Source organism: Chiloscyllium punctatum, chromosome 36 (genome assembly GCF_047496795.1).
Source record: "Chiloscyllium punctatum isolate Juve2018m chromosome 36, sChiPun1.3, whole genome shotgun sequence".
Classification (NCBI taxonomy): Eukaryota; Metazoa; Chordata; class Chondrichthyes; order Orectolobiformes; family Hemiscylliidae; genus Chiloscyllium; species Chiloscyllium punctatum.
This window is the reverse complement of record NC_092774.1, coordinates 33,467,481-33,485,304: the sequence shown is the minus strand read 5'-3', so window position 1 is coordinate 33,485,304 and position 17,824 is coordinate 33,467,481.

The window sequence follows — 17,824 nt, the reverse complement described above, 5'->3', positions numbered from 1 at the left end:
GTCAGTGTGGTACTGAATCGTGGGCCGAGTGGTTGATGCGATGGACTTGAAATCCATTGCGGCTTCCCCACGCAGGTGTGAACCCTGCCGAGTACAAAATGAGAAGTGTCGTCGAAAAGAAAGGGAGTTTGCTCCCCCGCTTCTTCTTTAAGATTCAAATCAGTGGAGGGGGAAAAACATTTCACTCAAATTGGGACTGGTGGGAATCTGCAACCCACTGCCTGTTCGGGTGGAACAAGCAGATACCCTCAGAGCTTCTTTGGAGGCTATGAGCAAAGTGTTTGGAAATGAGACTAGAAGAGTGAGGGGCTTGAAATCGTGATCGAAATGAAGCAGGTACCTGTGGACAAAGGCGTTTCCTTTGCCAGTGAAAGATACTGCTTCACAAAGTTGGGCCTGTGGAAGGGAATCAGTGACGGTGATTATATTTGGTTGTTCACCTTGTGAATGTTCCCATTGCTGCGCATGTCCGTGTTGGCGTCAGAACTCTGCAGCATGGTGGCGTTGGATGCGCACAGGGACTGGCGCACCAAACTCCACCTACCTGTTTGAAATGCAGCTCACAGCTTCTTCACACACCCCAATTAATCTTTCTCATTGTCCTGAAGCCGGCATACGGTTTGAATTCCCGATCTGCGGGAATGAGAATCCTTACACTGTCTCGCGTCAGTAAATGTCCCTGAGAACATCTGAGTCAACTCACAGCGCAGTCAGATGAGGGGAAGCTGAAATAGCCCCACACGCTGTTTACGGGCACATCTTATTCTCCCCAACTCAACGCCTCAACCACTGCGGCTCCTGGGAGTGGAAAAGAAACAATCACCAAAACCCCTTCTAAGCTCTGTGAATCTTCAGAAAATCAGCAAACGTTCATCCCTTCGGATTTTCTATCCTAGGCTGACAGCGATGGGTTTTGTCACTCTTTTGTAGGACATTGCAAGTAGATGTTTTGCAGAATAGCACCACAATGCCATCTGATTAATCAGGACCTGGATGTTTTCGGTCTTTGAATGTCAGTGTTGTGCTGCAGAACTTTGTTGTTGCCAGTTTCTAATACTTATCTTCCCAGTCCCCTGTATCACTTGTCGAAAATGTTTAATTTGTGTCTTGTAATCCTTTCACTGTCTGCTAATGAGGATAGTGTTTCCATGTTTTACCTAAATTATCTTGATCTTGCATACCTCAAGCCTCAAGCTAATTTCACGAGAAACCCTCTCCAGTTCAAAAGCCAACTGTTAATGATGGCTCTGTTCCTTGTCACGTGTCCAATTTCAGATCGATGTTGTTAATGTCCCTTCTACTCCTTCAGATCCAGGTTTCGCTCACAGGGCTAGAACAGAACTGTCACCAAATACATTGACCAATCTACGTTCATCCTATCGATTGTATTAGCATCATCAACACTTCTCATCAAAATAACTCGAGAGACTTTCATCACAATTTTCTGTGAACAGTTCTACATTAGCTTTGCTGAATGAACCCCAAATTTCTTGAAGTGGCTCCTTATTTTCGGCCCTGATTATTAATCTCTCTCCGCATGGGAATGGATCCTTCCCAGCCGCTCTATCTTTCATCAATGTGTGTAGTTCAATTCGATCTCCCATCAGCCTCCTCTGTCCTGATCAAATCCAGGGGAACAGGAAACGTTGGGACTATGGCGCGGACAGGACAAGCCCAATACTCACCTTTCCTGTTAGAACTATTCCATGAGAAAGTTTAGACCTCAACTTTGGGCGTGTAGTTGTGGCCGAACACTTAAGGTGTTGGCGTAGAGATCATTTGGGGCTCCCCGCCCAGGGTGTTAACCTGCTGACTATGCTTTCTTCGCTGGCGATTTTAAATAACTTCCTGTTGGTTGCATTATCGCTCAATCTTCACAAAACCCGTCTCAATAAAGACCCGTTTTCTCATGTCTGGGAATTGATTGCCATGCAGGAAACTCGGGTTCTGAACAAACAACGTATCAGACTCACAACGTCAGCTCTGTTTACCTTTCCACAGATGCTGCTCGACCTGTTGGCTTTCTGCAGTATTCTCTGTGTTTATTAGGCACAAGTGCTGCTTTTCATTCAAGAACTTCAATCCCTGTCCTCTGGTAACTGACTCTGGTCAGTGGCAATTGGTTCTTCTGATCATTAATCTGCCCATTCCCACCGCTTCTTCTACCATCATTACCAACAGCCCCAGGAAATCTCCAGTTATCCTTGTTTGCTCCAAAGCGAACATTCTCACCATTGGGAATGTCTCCCCAGAATGGAAATTCCTCATCCCTGGACATGAGGCAAGTCGTACAATTGGGAAGAGATTTTGGCAAAATATTGTCAGTTAGGAAATGGAAAAATGTTCAAATGTTCATGAAGCAAAACAGAAATCCCAGTCTCCAGCTTTGTGAACCTTTAGAAACACTTTGGGAAGCGGATTTAGAGGAGAATGAAAGATGACCTGTCCGACAGTCCAGACATGGTCCCCTTGTTGAAGAGGCCGGGAGGTTGATTCTGATGTTCTCGGTACACGAACTGATCTGAGACATTGAAAGAATTGTCGTTCCTGCACATCAGGAATTCAAACCCCTCCTCGCCTCCGAGCCAATGAGAGAACTCGGGAACAGGCAAAACACTGAAAGGCTCGAAGGGCGACGGCCCCGGAGTAAGAAAGCTAGTTCCTCGTGACATGGATGTGTCTGCAGACAGCCCCCGGTATCTCCAGAATGCATCTCCCAGGCTTGATTATGGAAAAGTTAAACTGATAGAGGACAATTGTAATTCTAGGCGGGGAGGCTGAATTATAAAATCACTAAGCGATGGTGCCGCCCGCATCTGCGCCTGTCTCTGTGGCGCAATTGGTCAGCGCGTTCGGCTGTTGATTAGAAGGTTGGTGGTTTGAGCCCACCCAGGTGCGGGGTGTTCGCTGTTCTCCTTTGGCTTCGATGCTGTGCGCTTTTAATGGGGTCAGGAAAATGTTCCCCAAACGGAAATCTTCTCCAAAAGGGGTTTCGAATTGACTTCATGTCTAACCTAAGGGACTGCGTATGCTGAGAAGACGAGACCCAAACAGAAAATCAACAGGTTTGACAGGAACTGTCGGAGAAAACCAAATTTTGAAATGTTGCCTCTGATACTCTTTCCACAGATGTTGCCTGCCCTGCTGAGTTCCTCCTGCAATTTCTCACTGAAAGTTCATTTCATCTTTTAGGGAGAAACACCTAAATATCTGCAAACACCATGTGCCGATATTTAACCCTTTCGAATCACTGTCAAGTGATTGGAATCAAACAAACTCTGCGATGATTCACTCTTTCTCAGCTCCACAGGCAGACAGACCTGGGAAGTCAAGCTGTCAGTGTGGTACTGAATCGTGGGCCGAGTGGTTGATGCGATGGACTTGAAATCCATTGCGGTTTCCCCACGCAGGTGTGAACCCTGCCGAGTACAAAATGAGAAATGTCGTCGAAAAGAAAGGGAGTTTGCTCCCCCGCTTCTTCTTTAAGATTCAAATCAGTGGAGGGGGAAAAATATTTCACTCAAATTGGGACTGGTGGGAATCTGCAACCCACTGCCTGTTCGGGTGGAACAAGCAGATACCCTCAGAGCTTCTTTGGAGACTATGAGCAAAGTGTTTGGAAATGACACTGGAAGAGTGAGGGGCTTGAAATAGAGTTCGAAATAAAGCAGGCACCTGAAGACATGGGTGTTTCCTTTGCCAGTGAAAGGTACTGCTTCACAAAGTTGGGCCTGTGGAAGGGAATCAGTGACGGTGATTATCTTTGGTTGTTCACTTTCTGAATAAACCCATTGCTGCGCATGTCCGTGTTAACGTCAGAGCATGGTGGCGTTAGGTACTCTCAGGACCATGGGGCAATGGATGACGTATCTGACTCCACCTACTTGTTTCAAATGCAGCTCACAGCTTCTTCACACATCCCAATTAATCTTTCTCATTGTCCTGAAACCGGCGTATGGGTACAATTCCTAATCTGCAGGAATGAGAATCTTTTCACTGTCTCGTATCAGTAAATGTCCCTGAGAACATCAGAGTCAAGTCACAGCGCTGTCAGAGGAGGGGAAGCTGAAAGACCCTATACACTGCTCACGGGCACATTTCACTTTCCCAACACAGAGCGTTGATTTTAAATGGCTGTGCAGTCAGTACCGATTCGTTTTGGCTGAAAAAAATCTTCCTTATCTCATCCCAGCATTTCTTTCCACAGAGACCTGTGTGGCAGAGTTCATATATATATTTCCTTGTAAGGTATTTTATAAATAACAAACTTTTCTGGTTGTTTGTATCGGGTATTTCAGGTTCATTAGCCGCTGTTTAAATGTGTTGGTAAATTTGTGGGCGACCATGCTGCTGAGAGGTTTGAGTAGTCTGGACATCATTTCCCAGATGTCTTCAATGTAAAGAAATGCGGCTAGGGTTTCTGCAGACGTTGTGTCTACTTGTGTCAGTTTGTTGATGTGAAATTGGCACACTGGGTTTATTGGGTAGGCAAACGTGAGGACTGCAGATGCTGGAAACCAGAGTTTAGATCAGAGTGGTGCTGGAAAAGCACAACAGGTCAGACAGCTTCCGAGGAGCAGGAAAATCGACGTTTCGGGCAAAAGCCCTTCATCAGGAATAGAGGCAGGACCCCCTCCTCCTCCCCCAGGGTGGAGCGATAAATTGGGGGTGGGGTGTGCTGGGCCGAAGGTAGCAAAACGTACAATAGGTGAATGGGGGTGGGGATGGAGGTGACAGATCAGAGAGCAGGGTGGAGCGGATAGGTGGGGAGGGAGATTGGCAGGTAGGACAGGTCCTGAGGACAGCGCTCAGCTGGAAGGTTGGAACTGAGGCAAGGCGGAGGGAGGGGAAATGAGGAAACTGATGAAGTCCACATTGATGGCCTGGGGTTGAATTGACCCCAAGCGGAAGATGAGGCGTTCATCCTCCAGGCATCGGGTGGGGAGGGAGCGGCGATGGAGGAGGCTCAGGACCTGCATGACCTCGGCAGAGTGGGAGGGGGTTTGAAATGTTGGGCCATAGGGCAATGGGGTTGATTGGTGCCGGTGTCCTGGAGATGTTCCCTCAAGCGCTGTGACTTGACTCTGCGAGGAGTCTCCAGTCTCCCCAATGTAGAGCAGACTGCATCAGGTGCAATGGATACAAGAAATGACATTGTTGGATACACAGGTGAAAGCCTTCGACCGACCATGGCCCGGATTCGATTTCCAGGCAGGGAAGAAATTTTCAGTAGATCTATCAAGGCAGGGCTGCATCTAGTGGTTAGGATTCGGTGCTCTCACCGCTGCGGTCTGGGTTTGATTCCCAGTCTGGGAAGCTATTTTCAGGGGGTCTATAGGCTACCCGTTTTTCTTAAATGCTCACTGCAGTTTTTTTTTGTTCTTCGTAGTTTCTGGGTGCTGCAGTGTGTAGTGGCTCGTTGAAATAGTGTCCTGATTCAGATTTGTTTGTATGTGTAGGGATGATTGCTTCTGCAGTTAAGTTCTTGGTTCGTGTGCATTGTTTTCCTGTAGACGCTGTTTTGAATTTACCATTGACTGTTCGCTCTCCTGTGACATCTCGAAACGGCACTTTGTCGTTGTTCTCCTCTTTTGTGAATTTTATGCCAGTAAGGATATTGTTGATGGTGTTGTAGGTTTCTTCGAATTCGTTTCATTTTTTGATGACAAATGTGTCATCGCTGTAGCGGACTCAAAGTTTGGGTTGGATCGTTGGAAGGGCTATTTGTTCGAGTCTCTGCATTATTGCTTCTGCTCGGAATCCTGATGCTGCTGGTGGTATCATGGGTATTTCGTTGATTTGTTTGTAGGGCTTGTTATTGAATATGAAGTTGGTGGTAAAGCACAGCTCCACGAGCTTGACAGTGTTATCTTTGCTGATGAAGTTGGTGCTGTGTTTGTGTCTTTGGTTCTTCGAGTAGTGTCTTCAGTTTTCTTTGGCCACGTTGATGTTAATGGATGTGAACAGGGCTGTTCTGTCAAAGGGCAACATTATTCCATCCTCTTCTATCTTCGTGTCTTTGGTGTTTCGGAATTCTTGGTAGGAGTAAATGGAGTGGAGTGAATCTTCGACTTGCTGTTTTCGTCCTCAGTGGAGGCCTTTGACAAGTCTGCATATTGGTGTTCCAAGTCGTGAGACTATGGTCTGAGGGGGTTGGGGGGGGGGTTGGTGGTGGTGGTGCTCCTGGTTTGAAGGGGAGGAGAACAACAAGGTGCCATTCCTAGATGTCACAGTAGAGCGAACAGTCAATGGGGAACTTCAAACTAGCATCTATAGGAGAACAACACACACAAACCAAATACTAAACCACAGAGGCAATCATCCCAACACCCACAAACGAAGCTGCATCAGGACATTATTTCAACTAGCCACTACACACTGCAGCACAGAGAAACTACGAAGAGCACAAGAGAAATACGGATATAGTGTATTTAAGGAGAACGGGTCCCCAATAAACCCCCTCCGCCGATTTCTCATTGATGCTTTCAAGCTGACTCTCAAAAATTCGGTTTATACCTCCATTCTTTCCTGTTTGTTTTGTTTGGGTTTTGAAAGCTTTCGCAATCCTCTGACTGAGTATTGGAGTTGGGAAGTTATGTTGTGGCTGTACAGGACAGTTTTTAGACCACTTTTGGAATATTGTGTGCAATTCTGGTCTCCCTGCTAGCAGAAGGATATTGTGAAATTTGAGAGGGTTCTGAAGCACCAATGGGTCCACAGAGGGGAAGAGGCCCTTCTGCTGCCCTGAGTGTGGGAAGGCCTTCAGTGATTCCTCTGCCCTGCGGACGCACCAGTTGGTCCACACCGTGGAAGGCTGTTCTCCGGCCCCAAGTGCGAGATGGCCTTCAGCAGTTCTTCCCACCTGCTGAGACACCAGTGGGTCCATATTGAGGAGAAGCCGTTCTTCTGCCCCGATTGCAGGAAGGGCTTTGCTTTTTCTTCCGACCTGCTGGCCCATTGGTGGGTCCACATGGGGGAGAGATCGTTCAGTTGCCTAAGTGCAGGAAGGCCTTCATCAATTCCTCAGCTCTGCTGATGCACCAGTCCGTCCACACCGGGGAGAAGCCGTTCTCCTGCTCCTCCACACTGCTGAATCACCAGCTGGTCCACCTGGGGGGATGGAAGGGGCGGAGGGGGGAGGCCTTTCGGCTGCCCTCAGTGCGGGAAGTCCTTCAGCAATTCCTCCGCCCTGCTGAAGCAGCAGTGTGTCCACACCGGAAGAGGCGCTTCAGCTGGCCCGAGTGTGGGAAGAGGTTCATGTTTTCTTGCAACTTGCAGAAGCACCAGCGGGGGCACCAGCGCTCCCAGCAATCAGATCCCACCGGTGACGCTGCCTTTAGTCACCCCCAAGGACTGAACCTCCTGCCAGTTCTGACAGTGGGTGCAGTGGGAGAGTAGGTGGGCTGTTTTTGTTTTCTGCTGGACTGCAATTGCCTCCCCCACCCCCCGAAACCACAACCTCATGGTGGCTCAGGGTTAGCACTGCTGCCTCATGGCACCAGGAACCCATGAATACTTCTACCCTTGGAGGTCTGTGTGCAATTTATGTAGGTAAGGAAAATGGATCTGAGTAGGTTGCCATTCGGAGAATCAGTGCAGATGTGTTGGGCTGAAGGACCTGTTTCCACTCTGGAGGAGTTCAACCATCATATGAGCTTTGTTTTCATTGGAAGCTGCTGCTCATTGAGCCAGGGACTGCACATTGCCAAATGAAATGATCCAGAGAAACCTAAGACCGCAAGACCATCGGAGCAGAAGTTCGGCCATTCGGCCCGTCGAGTCGACTCTGCCATTCATTAGTGACAAAGTAGTGCAGATGAGACTAGCTACAGTGTGGAACCAGGCCATTTGTCCCAACAAGTCCACATCGACCCTCCGAAGAGTAACCCATCCAGACCCATTTCCCTCTGACTCATATACCTAACCCTATGGGCAATTAAGCATGACCAATCCACATGACCTGAACATCTTTGGACTATGGAAGAAAACAGGATCGCCCAGTGAAAACCCACGCAGACACTGCGACAATGTGCAAACTCCTAACAGACAGTCAGCCAAGGCTGGAATCAATCCTGGGTCCCTGGCGCTGTGACGCTGCAGTGGTAAACACTGAGCCACTACATATTGCAACCCGAAGTAGGCAAGCAGGAGGCTGGGAGAATGCAGCAAGCCAGGCAGCACCAGGATGTGGAGAAGTCAGCGTTTTGGGTATTAACCCTTCTTCAGAACTGAAACGTTGACTTCTCCATGAGAAACGATTTACAGGAATGTTACTGGGGGTTGGAGGGTTTGAGCTACAGGGAGAGGCTGAATAGGCTGGGACTGTTTTCACTGGAGCATCGGAGGCAGAGGAGTGACTTAGTAGAGGTTACAAAATCATGAGGGGCATGGACAGGGTTATAGACAAGGTCTTTTCCCTGGGATGGGGGAGTCCAGAACTAGAGGGCATAGGTTTAGGGTGAGAGGCGAAATATATTAAAGGGACAACTTCTTCATTCAGAGGGTGGTACATATATGAAATAAGGTGCCAGAGTATATGGGTCAGGTGCTGTTAAATGGGACTAGATTAATATAGGATATCAGGTCAGCATGGACAAGTTGGACCGAAGGGTCTGTTTCCATGCTGTACGTGTCTCTGACTACTGGTCCTGATGTAAGTTTTAAATAGAGTCCAAGTAACTTTGAATAGTTCAATCTTGTTGAGCTCACCTCCTGAAAAGTTTCAGATGAATCCCTCTGAGAGATACTGTTTAAACATGCTGAGTTGGACAAAGTATCCCATCAAGTTCAACACAAACCCAGAGTTGAAGAAGTCAGAAGTCAGAACACCAAGGGGACCAAACCTGATCACAATATTCCAGGTGCAGCCTCATCAACGTCCTGTATTCCTGCAACATAACTTGCCGAACTGATGAAAGCCAGTGTGCCTAAACCTTTCTTCACTGCCTTGTGTACCGATGTAATCAGAGATATAGAACCTACTTTAAACTGATCCACAATCCTGCTTCTGGGAGCACAGTGACTAATAGGGAAGGCAGAAGGGAGAGTGGCCTTTAAATGGAGTATAAAAGTAGGGAGGTTATCGTGGAGGTTTTGATTGAAAGGGCAGTGAAGATTCAACCATCTGACAGTTGATCTGAATCACATGTAGATCAGACCAGTTTCCGACAGCAGGAAACCAGATAAGTTTTTACAACAAACCACAACGATTTCATCATTAGACTCTTAATTCCAGATTTATATTGAATTCAGATTCCACCGTCTGCCGTGGCAGGTTGTGAATCCAAGTCCCCGGAACATTACCTGGGTGAATAGTCTGGTGACAATAAAGTCGGCCATCGCCTCCCCTGAACACATTGGCATATTGTGTTTGGAGGTAATAAAGGAGCAAGAGGTTTTAGCAGCTGCTAAGTTGTTGATATTACACAAGGGAACATCAGCACTCTCAGTAATGGCACACACTGAAGTCAGTGTCCTGTATCAGAGGTAAGGGCTCGGGAACCATAAGAAATAGGAACAGGAATATGCCATTCAGCCCCTTGAGCCTGCTTCTCCATTCAGTAGGATTCTGGGTGATCTGGCATTCCCCACATTCACTTTCCTGCCCTTTTCCTGCAACTGTTCATCCCCCGACTCTTCACGAATCTATCGATCCTAGTTTTAAAGTGACATGAAGGCTGTCAACAGAGTTACTGGGGTGGGGGTGGGGACGGGGGTGGGGGGACGGGGGCTCAGGTCGAACTTGGGGACTAAAACAATGGCTTCACACTTCACAATATTTAACTAAGGGAATGTCTACGGTTATCCAATGCTGGAAATTGGGCAGGCATTCAGATAAAATTATTGGTAAATTATGAATGATAGAGGAGTCGGGAGAGAAGTGGTGTTCAGGCACAGTTGGATATTATCAGTATAGATGCCAACGACAGCAGCTACGTTAAAACAAATCAGAATGGAAGACGCTAAAACCAGACCCTCCCAGAGGATAGAGTGATGCTGGAGAGGGTCAGTACTGTCATTAACTCTGATCAAGGCTGTCCGCAGGTCGATGAGGGAATGTTTATCGCTATCACCGTTTCAAAGGATGTCAAATATGACCTTGATAAGAACTGTTTCAGGGGTGGAAACCAGACTCGAGGGCTTTAAACACAGAATTCTGGAAAAGATGGGAATGGCTAATTCAACAATGATACATCCAAACCTACACTTCCATTGGTGCGATAATAATACAAGTGTTTTGGTTTTTATTTCGAAGATTCTCAGCAACACTGAGTAAGAAGCAACAAAATTAACACAAGAAATACTGCAATTGCAACAATGTGCCTGCTCCCAATAGGGGGCCATCTGGTGTGAAATTAACTGTCTACAAGGGGCAATATTGGAAAGGAATGACCCAGTTCATAGCTATAAGAGGGGAGACACAGACTGCTTGATACAAACATATAAGGGGTGGGAGTAGGCCAACCGGCACTTTGAGCTTGCTGCAACATTCAATAAGATCATGGCTGATCTGAATTCAACCTCAACTCTACATTCCAACACATCCCCGACAATCTTTCATCCACTTGGTTATGAAGAACCTATCTACCTCTGCCTTAATGATCTTGAATCCACTGCCTTTTGAAGAAGACACACAACCCTCAGAAAGAAAAGAAATAATCCTCATTTTTGTCTTCTACATTTAAAATATGACCCTGTACTTTCAGATATTAAGATAGGGACACAAGCAGCAATCAAATAATACCTGTGGTACAGTGAACTATGTCACAGTGCTTCAAATGAACATAATGAGAATTCATTTAAAAATCACAAGACCGGAGCACAGATTAGGACAGGTGACCAAAGATTAGGTCAAAGGTACAGGTTTAGGGCAATCTTTTAAACAGGTTCAATTTCCCAAACATCAGAGGACAAAGACGTGCACAGCAAACACAAAATAGCAAAGAATGGGAAACAACAGTGTAGTCATAATGTCACAGGATGAACACAGCAAGAGGTGAGATGTGAATAATTCAAATCATAAATGGGGAACACAAAGTTAGTCTCAGTATGGTATCGATGGCACTGACGACAATTGTCATAAATCCCATGTTCACCAATGTCCTTTCAGGAGGGAATCTGCCATCCTTGCATGGTCAGTCTTACATGTGACTCCAGACCCACAGCAATGTGGTTGACTCTTAAACTGCCCTCTGAATTGGCACAAGCAAGATACCTTGCAATTCGGGATGGATAACAAACATCAACCTTATGAAAGTGTCATAACAGAAATTGCTGGAGAAACTCAGCCAGTCTGTCAACACCGGTGGAGAGAGAGAGAAAGAAACAAAGACAATATCCTGGCCTGAGTCCAGAACAGTTGTGAAGAAGGGTCACAGCACTTGAAATGCTAACTCTGCTTCTCTATCCACATGTGCTGCCAGTCCTATTGAGTTTCTCCAGCATTTGATGCACTTTTGTTTTTCAGATCTCCAGCATCTGCAGTTCTTCATTACATTGACTTAGGGAAGCTCAAATCCCATAAAAGGGAAGAGCAGAAGGGTTGGAATTACTCAGCAAGTCTGGCACCAGCTATGGAGATAAAAACAGTTCATACTTCGGGTCATTGAATGATCTTACATCAGGGACAAACTTTTGGGGAAGCTGCAAGAGTAAAAGGCACTGGTGTAACTTCAACATCTGGGAGAACTCTCTCAGCCTTGGGGGTCAGGCTGACTCAGCATTCTGGTCCTGCTCATTACCTGTTAACTTCTCCATTTGTTGTTCTTGTTATATTTCTACATGGTTGACACAATCCTATGTTTTAAAATGAAATTCTAGCAGACAGGAATTTTCCATGTAAGTAATCATACATTAGAGGGTTTGGAACGTGAATGTAACATTTAAACATAAAGTATTTATTCATGCATGGGGTGTGGGCATCCCTGGCAATGCTAGCATTTATACCCATCCTTAACCACCCTGTGGTTGGTTGGAAAAGTGAATGAAGGTGTCTGAGATTGTCTTGATCAGCACAGCAATCTCAAAGATAGGTGTGCTCAGGTAGAAGTACCCTCCACTCCCACAGCCAAGTCTGCATTCACTTCAATTATAGATGCCATCTAAACCTCCCAGGACAAGGACAGCATGGGATGACAATCAGAATAAAGCTTCCTCTACTCTTAAATTTCAAGTGAAGCTACCTCAACACTGTCCCCAACAAACACTGCCAAGACAGAAACTGCATTGGGTTAGATACAGAGTAAAACTTCCTCTACACTTCCCCATTCATACAGTCCCAGGAGAAGGACAGCAAAGGGTTAAATAAACAGTAGACCTTCTTCCATTCTGACTGACACTTAGTACGTCCTACACAATCCTCAAGGAAAATTCAGAACTGAAGTATTATCTGGTACTGAATTCACACATCCTAATGGGAATGACAGCAACAGAAAATCATGTGGTGAAACACAGATAAAACACACAAAATGTACAACAAAACTAGACTGTTATTGGGATCAAAGACATTTAAATGACAGGAGACATAGTCCCTGCAGTGATCCGAATGTGAGCTGAACAAAATTCACACTTGAACAATATTCTCTGGGAATGCAATGTCCACCTCACTGCTGTGTATTCAGTTCCTCTGCTCTCGTTCAGGGCTGAGTTGCAGCTGACCACATTGTGGCGTGGGGGTCAAGAGGTTAGACAGTTAAGATCAACTTGGATTGAGGGCATCCTTTGTCATGCCAGTGAGGTCGAGGGTCGCTCATTTACTCAACTTATAAGCGGGGACAAGGGGATGTCAGGCTGGGCTTGTATCAGTTTGAGTTTAGAAGAAACAGATGATCCGATGGAGCTGTATAACATCTGGAGAGGACTTAATGTAAATGTAATGTCAACTCAATTCTAGCCAGAGACTAGTCTCTCATTTAAGATAGGAAAGTTTTGTTTTTCTCACAAGTGTTCTCGAATCTTTGAAATTCACTTCTTTAAAGACCAGCATGTGGTGGTGGCGCGGTGGTTAGCACTGCTGCCTCACGGCATCAGTGACCTGGATTTGATCCCACCTTCCGGCCGACTGTCTGTGTGGTGTTTGCACATTCTCCCCTTGTGTCTGCGTGGGTTTCCTCTGGTGCTCTGGCCTCCTTCACAGTCCAAAGGACGTGCAGTTGAGGGTAGACTGACCATGGGAGATGCAGGGTTACAGGGATTGGGTAACGAACTGGGTCTGGGTAGGATGGTCAGTCAATGTTGACTCGATGGCCTGAATGGCCTACTTGCATGCAATTGGCCTATATCAATCAACAGAATACACTTGTTTTCTGGTGACCGACATCAAATTACATTCGTGGTTTTGGTTATTTCATCTTTTACCTTATCGTATTCAACCAACTGCAGCATCTAGAAACTTGCTTAATTACAATATCGAATATCTGCAGAGTACTTTTTCTTTTTGTCACGACCATTATCTTGAACTCTGACGTGTGACCTCTTCATTGCTGTCAAAGTTCCTTATTTGTCCCTACATAGTCATGATTTTACTTTGTCGAATGTCTTCCTGGCTTTTGCAGTTAAGACCCTATATTCTGCCCTCGTCAACATTTCCCCTTACAATTCTCTACTAAGGATTTCATGAAAAACCTCAGAGTGTGGTGAGACTGCGGAACTCACTACCATAGTGAATAGTTGGGGTGGAAGACACTACAACTAAGGGTAATCAACCCAATACAAATGACTGTCACTGCCACTAGATTCACAACACAGTGAAATTAAAACATGCAATATCCCTCAATTTCTCAACTGTTCTGAACCAGACTTGATGAAGAACAGATGTTGCACATCAACATTATAATTTAAACAAAAACCAACAAGTATAAATATGGCAAATTTTCTAGGGCAAAGTTAAATAAGATAATCTAATTAATAGCAATGATTCAAACCCTTTGATCAAGTACCCCACCATCTCAGAGACTGAAACTTAAGTGGAAAATTAAGAAAAAATTTTTTTTAACTTACCAATTCAAGCAAACAGTTTCCAACAATGTATTGCCAAACCTTTGTGCAATCGTTGGACTATGACTGTTTCACAGACACGTAACTGTAAATCTAATTTAAAAGTCACTACTGAATGTGAATAGACACCCCAAAGTATTCAGCCATTTTTTTACAGGCTGGGACTCATTCCCAGAAAGAGCCAACAATTCTTTAACTGGACAGTAGAATCTCGAGAGAACAGCTCCTGGGCTCAACAAGCAGCAACGCCCAATGGAATCAGTTGGCTGCGGGGCTAGGTGGGGCAAGGGCATAAAACAAAAAAGCCCACTGACTCTCCCACTTCACACACACTGTCAGAAATCACAGGGGCTCAGTACTGGGAGTTACCCACAGCAGTTCCATCAAGAGAACCACACTTGATGAACAGATCTTGCACACCAGAATTATAATTTAAACAAAAACAAACAATTACGAATACCACAAATTTACTCAGGCAAAGTTAAACAAGATAATCCAGTTAATAGCAATGATTTAATCCCTTTGATCAAGTCCTCCACCATCTCAGAGGCAGAAACTTGAAAGGTAAATTAAGGAAGAGAATTTTTAAAATTATCAATTCAAGCAAACAGTTTCCAACAATGGCTTGCCAAGCCGTTGGGCAATCCTTCAATGATGAGTTCTTCACAGGCACATAACCATAAATTTAATTTCTAAGTCACTGATGAATGCGAATGGACACCCTGGAGTATTCAGCTATTTCTTACAGACTGGAGCTCGTTCCTAGTCAGAGTCAATAATTGTTTAACTGGACAAAAAAAACTGAAGAGAACAGCGCCTGGTCTCAATGAGCAGCAGCTCCCACTGGAAGCAAAGTTGCAGGGGTGGTGGAGCACGACGGCATAAAACAAAAAAATCCGACTGACTCTCCCATTATAAGCACTGTCAGAATGTGCAGGGTTTCAGTCCTCGCAGTGACCCACAGCAGTTTCACCAGCAGAATCAGATTGTTGGGAGCACTGGTGTGTCCGCTGGCGCTTCTGCAAGGTGCAGAATGATGAGAACCTCCGCTTCCACTCGGGGCAGGTGAACGGCCTCTCCCCGGTATGGCCCCACCTGTGCCTCAGCAGGTGGAAGGAATTGCTGAAGGCCTTCCCCCACTCTGGGCAGGGGAAGGGCCTCTCCCCCGTATGGACCCGAAGGTGGGATGCCTGGCTAAAGCCCTTCCCACATTTGAGGCAGGAGAACGGGCTCTCCCCGGTGTGGACCCGCTGGTGGTTCAGCAGGGCAGAGGTATCGTTGTAGGCCTTCCCGTACTTGGAGCAGCTGAAGGGCTTCTCTAATATGTGGACCCGGCGGTGGGTCAGTCGGAAGGAGGAATAGCTGAAGGCCTTCCCGCATTCGGGGCAGGAGAATGGCCTCTCGCCTGTGTGGACCCCCTGGTGCCTCTGCAGTACAGAGGAATTGCTGAAGGTCTTCCCGCACTCAGGGCAGGAGAACAGTCTCACCCCGGTGTTACTGCGCCCATGAGTCTCCAGGTCAGATGGGAAACGGAAGCCTTTCCCACAGTTCCCACATATTCATGGTTTCTCCACGGGACGGGATTCCTTGGGTTTCTCCATGACCGAAGCTTCAGCTGCACACAAACGCGAATACAGCACCTCTCTGCCGTGAATTCCTCTTCCCAGTCCGTATAACTTTTACTGGCTCCACAATCAGAGTGCTGCAACAGTCAGGTCTCTCTTCCAGTCTCACTGATGCTGAAAACGTACTGAAAGAGGAACCAAAAAGCTTGGTTCCTTCTCACAGAATCATAGTCGAAAATTGTTATCGTCCCGATGGATTCAGTGACTGCCAGACATTGACGTGAAATTGAGGACTGCAAATGCTGGAGAGTCGGAGTCAAACCACAGCAGATCAGGCAGCATCTGAGGAGCAGCAGAGTCAATGTTTCAGGCAAAGCTCTTCATCTATGGATATTGAAACTTCCGTCTTCAGATCTTCAAATAATCTGTAAAAAGAGATTACAAAAGTCATTACTGTCAGTCCAGGTTAGAAATTCCGAACAAGCAATTCTACTTTCTGCAGAACATTCTTTTCTTTTTCGACAAAATTGAAAGCACCATCCCACCCCTTCTCACCCCTCTATTCTCACTCCGCTCAAACTAATCCTCCTGACGGTCCTGATACAGGATCTTACAGAGACCGAAAACTGAAAACATCAAGATAGACACCTCTGAATTTTGGATCCTCCACCTGAGAGTTAGTATCTTTCACGACATCGAGGAGTGAGTAAGTCTGATTTTGGGAACCAAACAAAGTGGCAATTCAGGATGAACCTTCAATGCAGCTTCTTGAGAAACAACCAGACACGAAATGGTTAACATCTGGGGAGGTGGAAGTGGGGAGATGGAGGAAATGAGATATCAAGGCATTGGCACCGACACCAGACAGAAACTGAACACATAGGCAGGGCAAACATTACAGGCAAGCCAGAGTCACACAGATACACAGCACAGAAACAGGTCCTTCAGTCCAACTCATCCATGCCGACCAGATAGCCTAAATTAATCTCGTCTCATTTACCAGCACTTGGCCATATCCCTCTGAACTCTTCCTATTCATATACACATCCAGATGCCTTTTAAATGTTATAATTGGACCTACATCCACCACTTCCTCCGGCAGATCATTCCTTACACTTGCCTCCCTCACCCCAAACATAATATCGTCCTGTTCTGGACTTTTCCCATCCCAGGGAAATGACCTTGTCTATTTATCCTATCCATGCCTCTCATGATTCTATAAACGTCTGTAAGATTACCCCTCAGCCTCTGGTCTACCGGGGAAAACAACTCAAGCAATGCACTGCGTTTACTTTTAGCTTCACACTCACGGAACCTTACTCCCGTGTAAAACATTGTTTCCCTCCCCCACACTGTCCATGGGAAAAGCCAAGAGTGCTGAGACTTTGGAGTTGGGGGAATGCCACGTAGAATTCCTGCAATGTGGAAACACGCCATTCAGCCCAACAAGTCCACATCGACCATCCAATGCGTAACCCATGTTGACACATTCCCCTATCCCATGCCACGACACTTACTGCACACTATGGGCCCATTTAGTATGGCCACTTCTCCCGAAACTGCACATCTTTAGATGTTGGGAGGAATCCAGACCACCCGGAGGATACCCAGCAGACACGGCAGGGAGAATGTGCAAACTCCACACAGACAGTCGCCCCAAGGCTGGAATCGAAAGCCGTTCCCTGTCGCTGTAAGGCAGCAGAGCGAACCACTGATCCATAGTGCTGCCCATGTGTGCAGAAAGAGGTGGGGGCTGGGAACTTTGTTAATTGTACTACGCAGTGGATTGTTGAGTAAGGTTAAATCTCACGGGATCCAGGGAGAGCTAACCAACTGGGTACAAAATTTATAAGCGCGTTGTTGTAGATGCTGGAATCCTTCCTGAAAACAACAAATGCTGGAGATCACAGTGGGTCAGGCAGCGCTGTACTACTCTCTGACTGGATAGTGTGGGCATGGAGATGATGTTTCCACTAGGAGAAGGGTTGAGGATGCCAAGTCATTGAGGGCATTTAAGACAGAGATAGGTTCTTGATTAGTAAGGGGTCAAGGGTTATGAGGAGAAGGCAGCAGAATGGGATGGAGAAATATATCAGCCATGATCGACTGGTGGAGCAGACTCGATGAACCAAATGGCTTCATCCTGCTCCTGTGTATTATGGTCTTAGAGCTGGGCAGATGACTTAAGGGGTTCTCACAAACTATTTCAGAATCCTGAAGAGGAGTTGTTGGACTCGAAAGTTTAACTCTGCTTTCTCTCCACA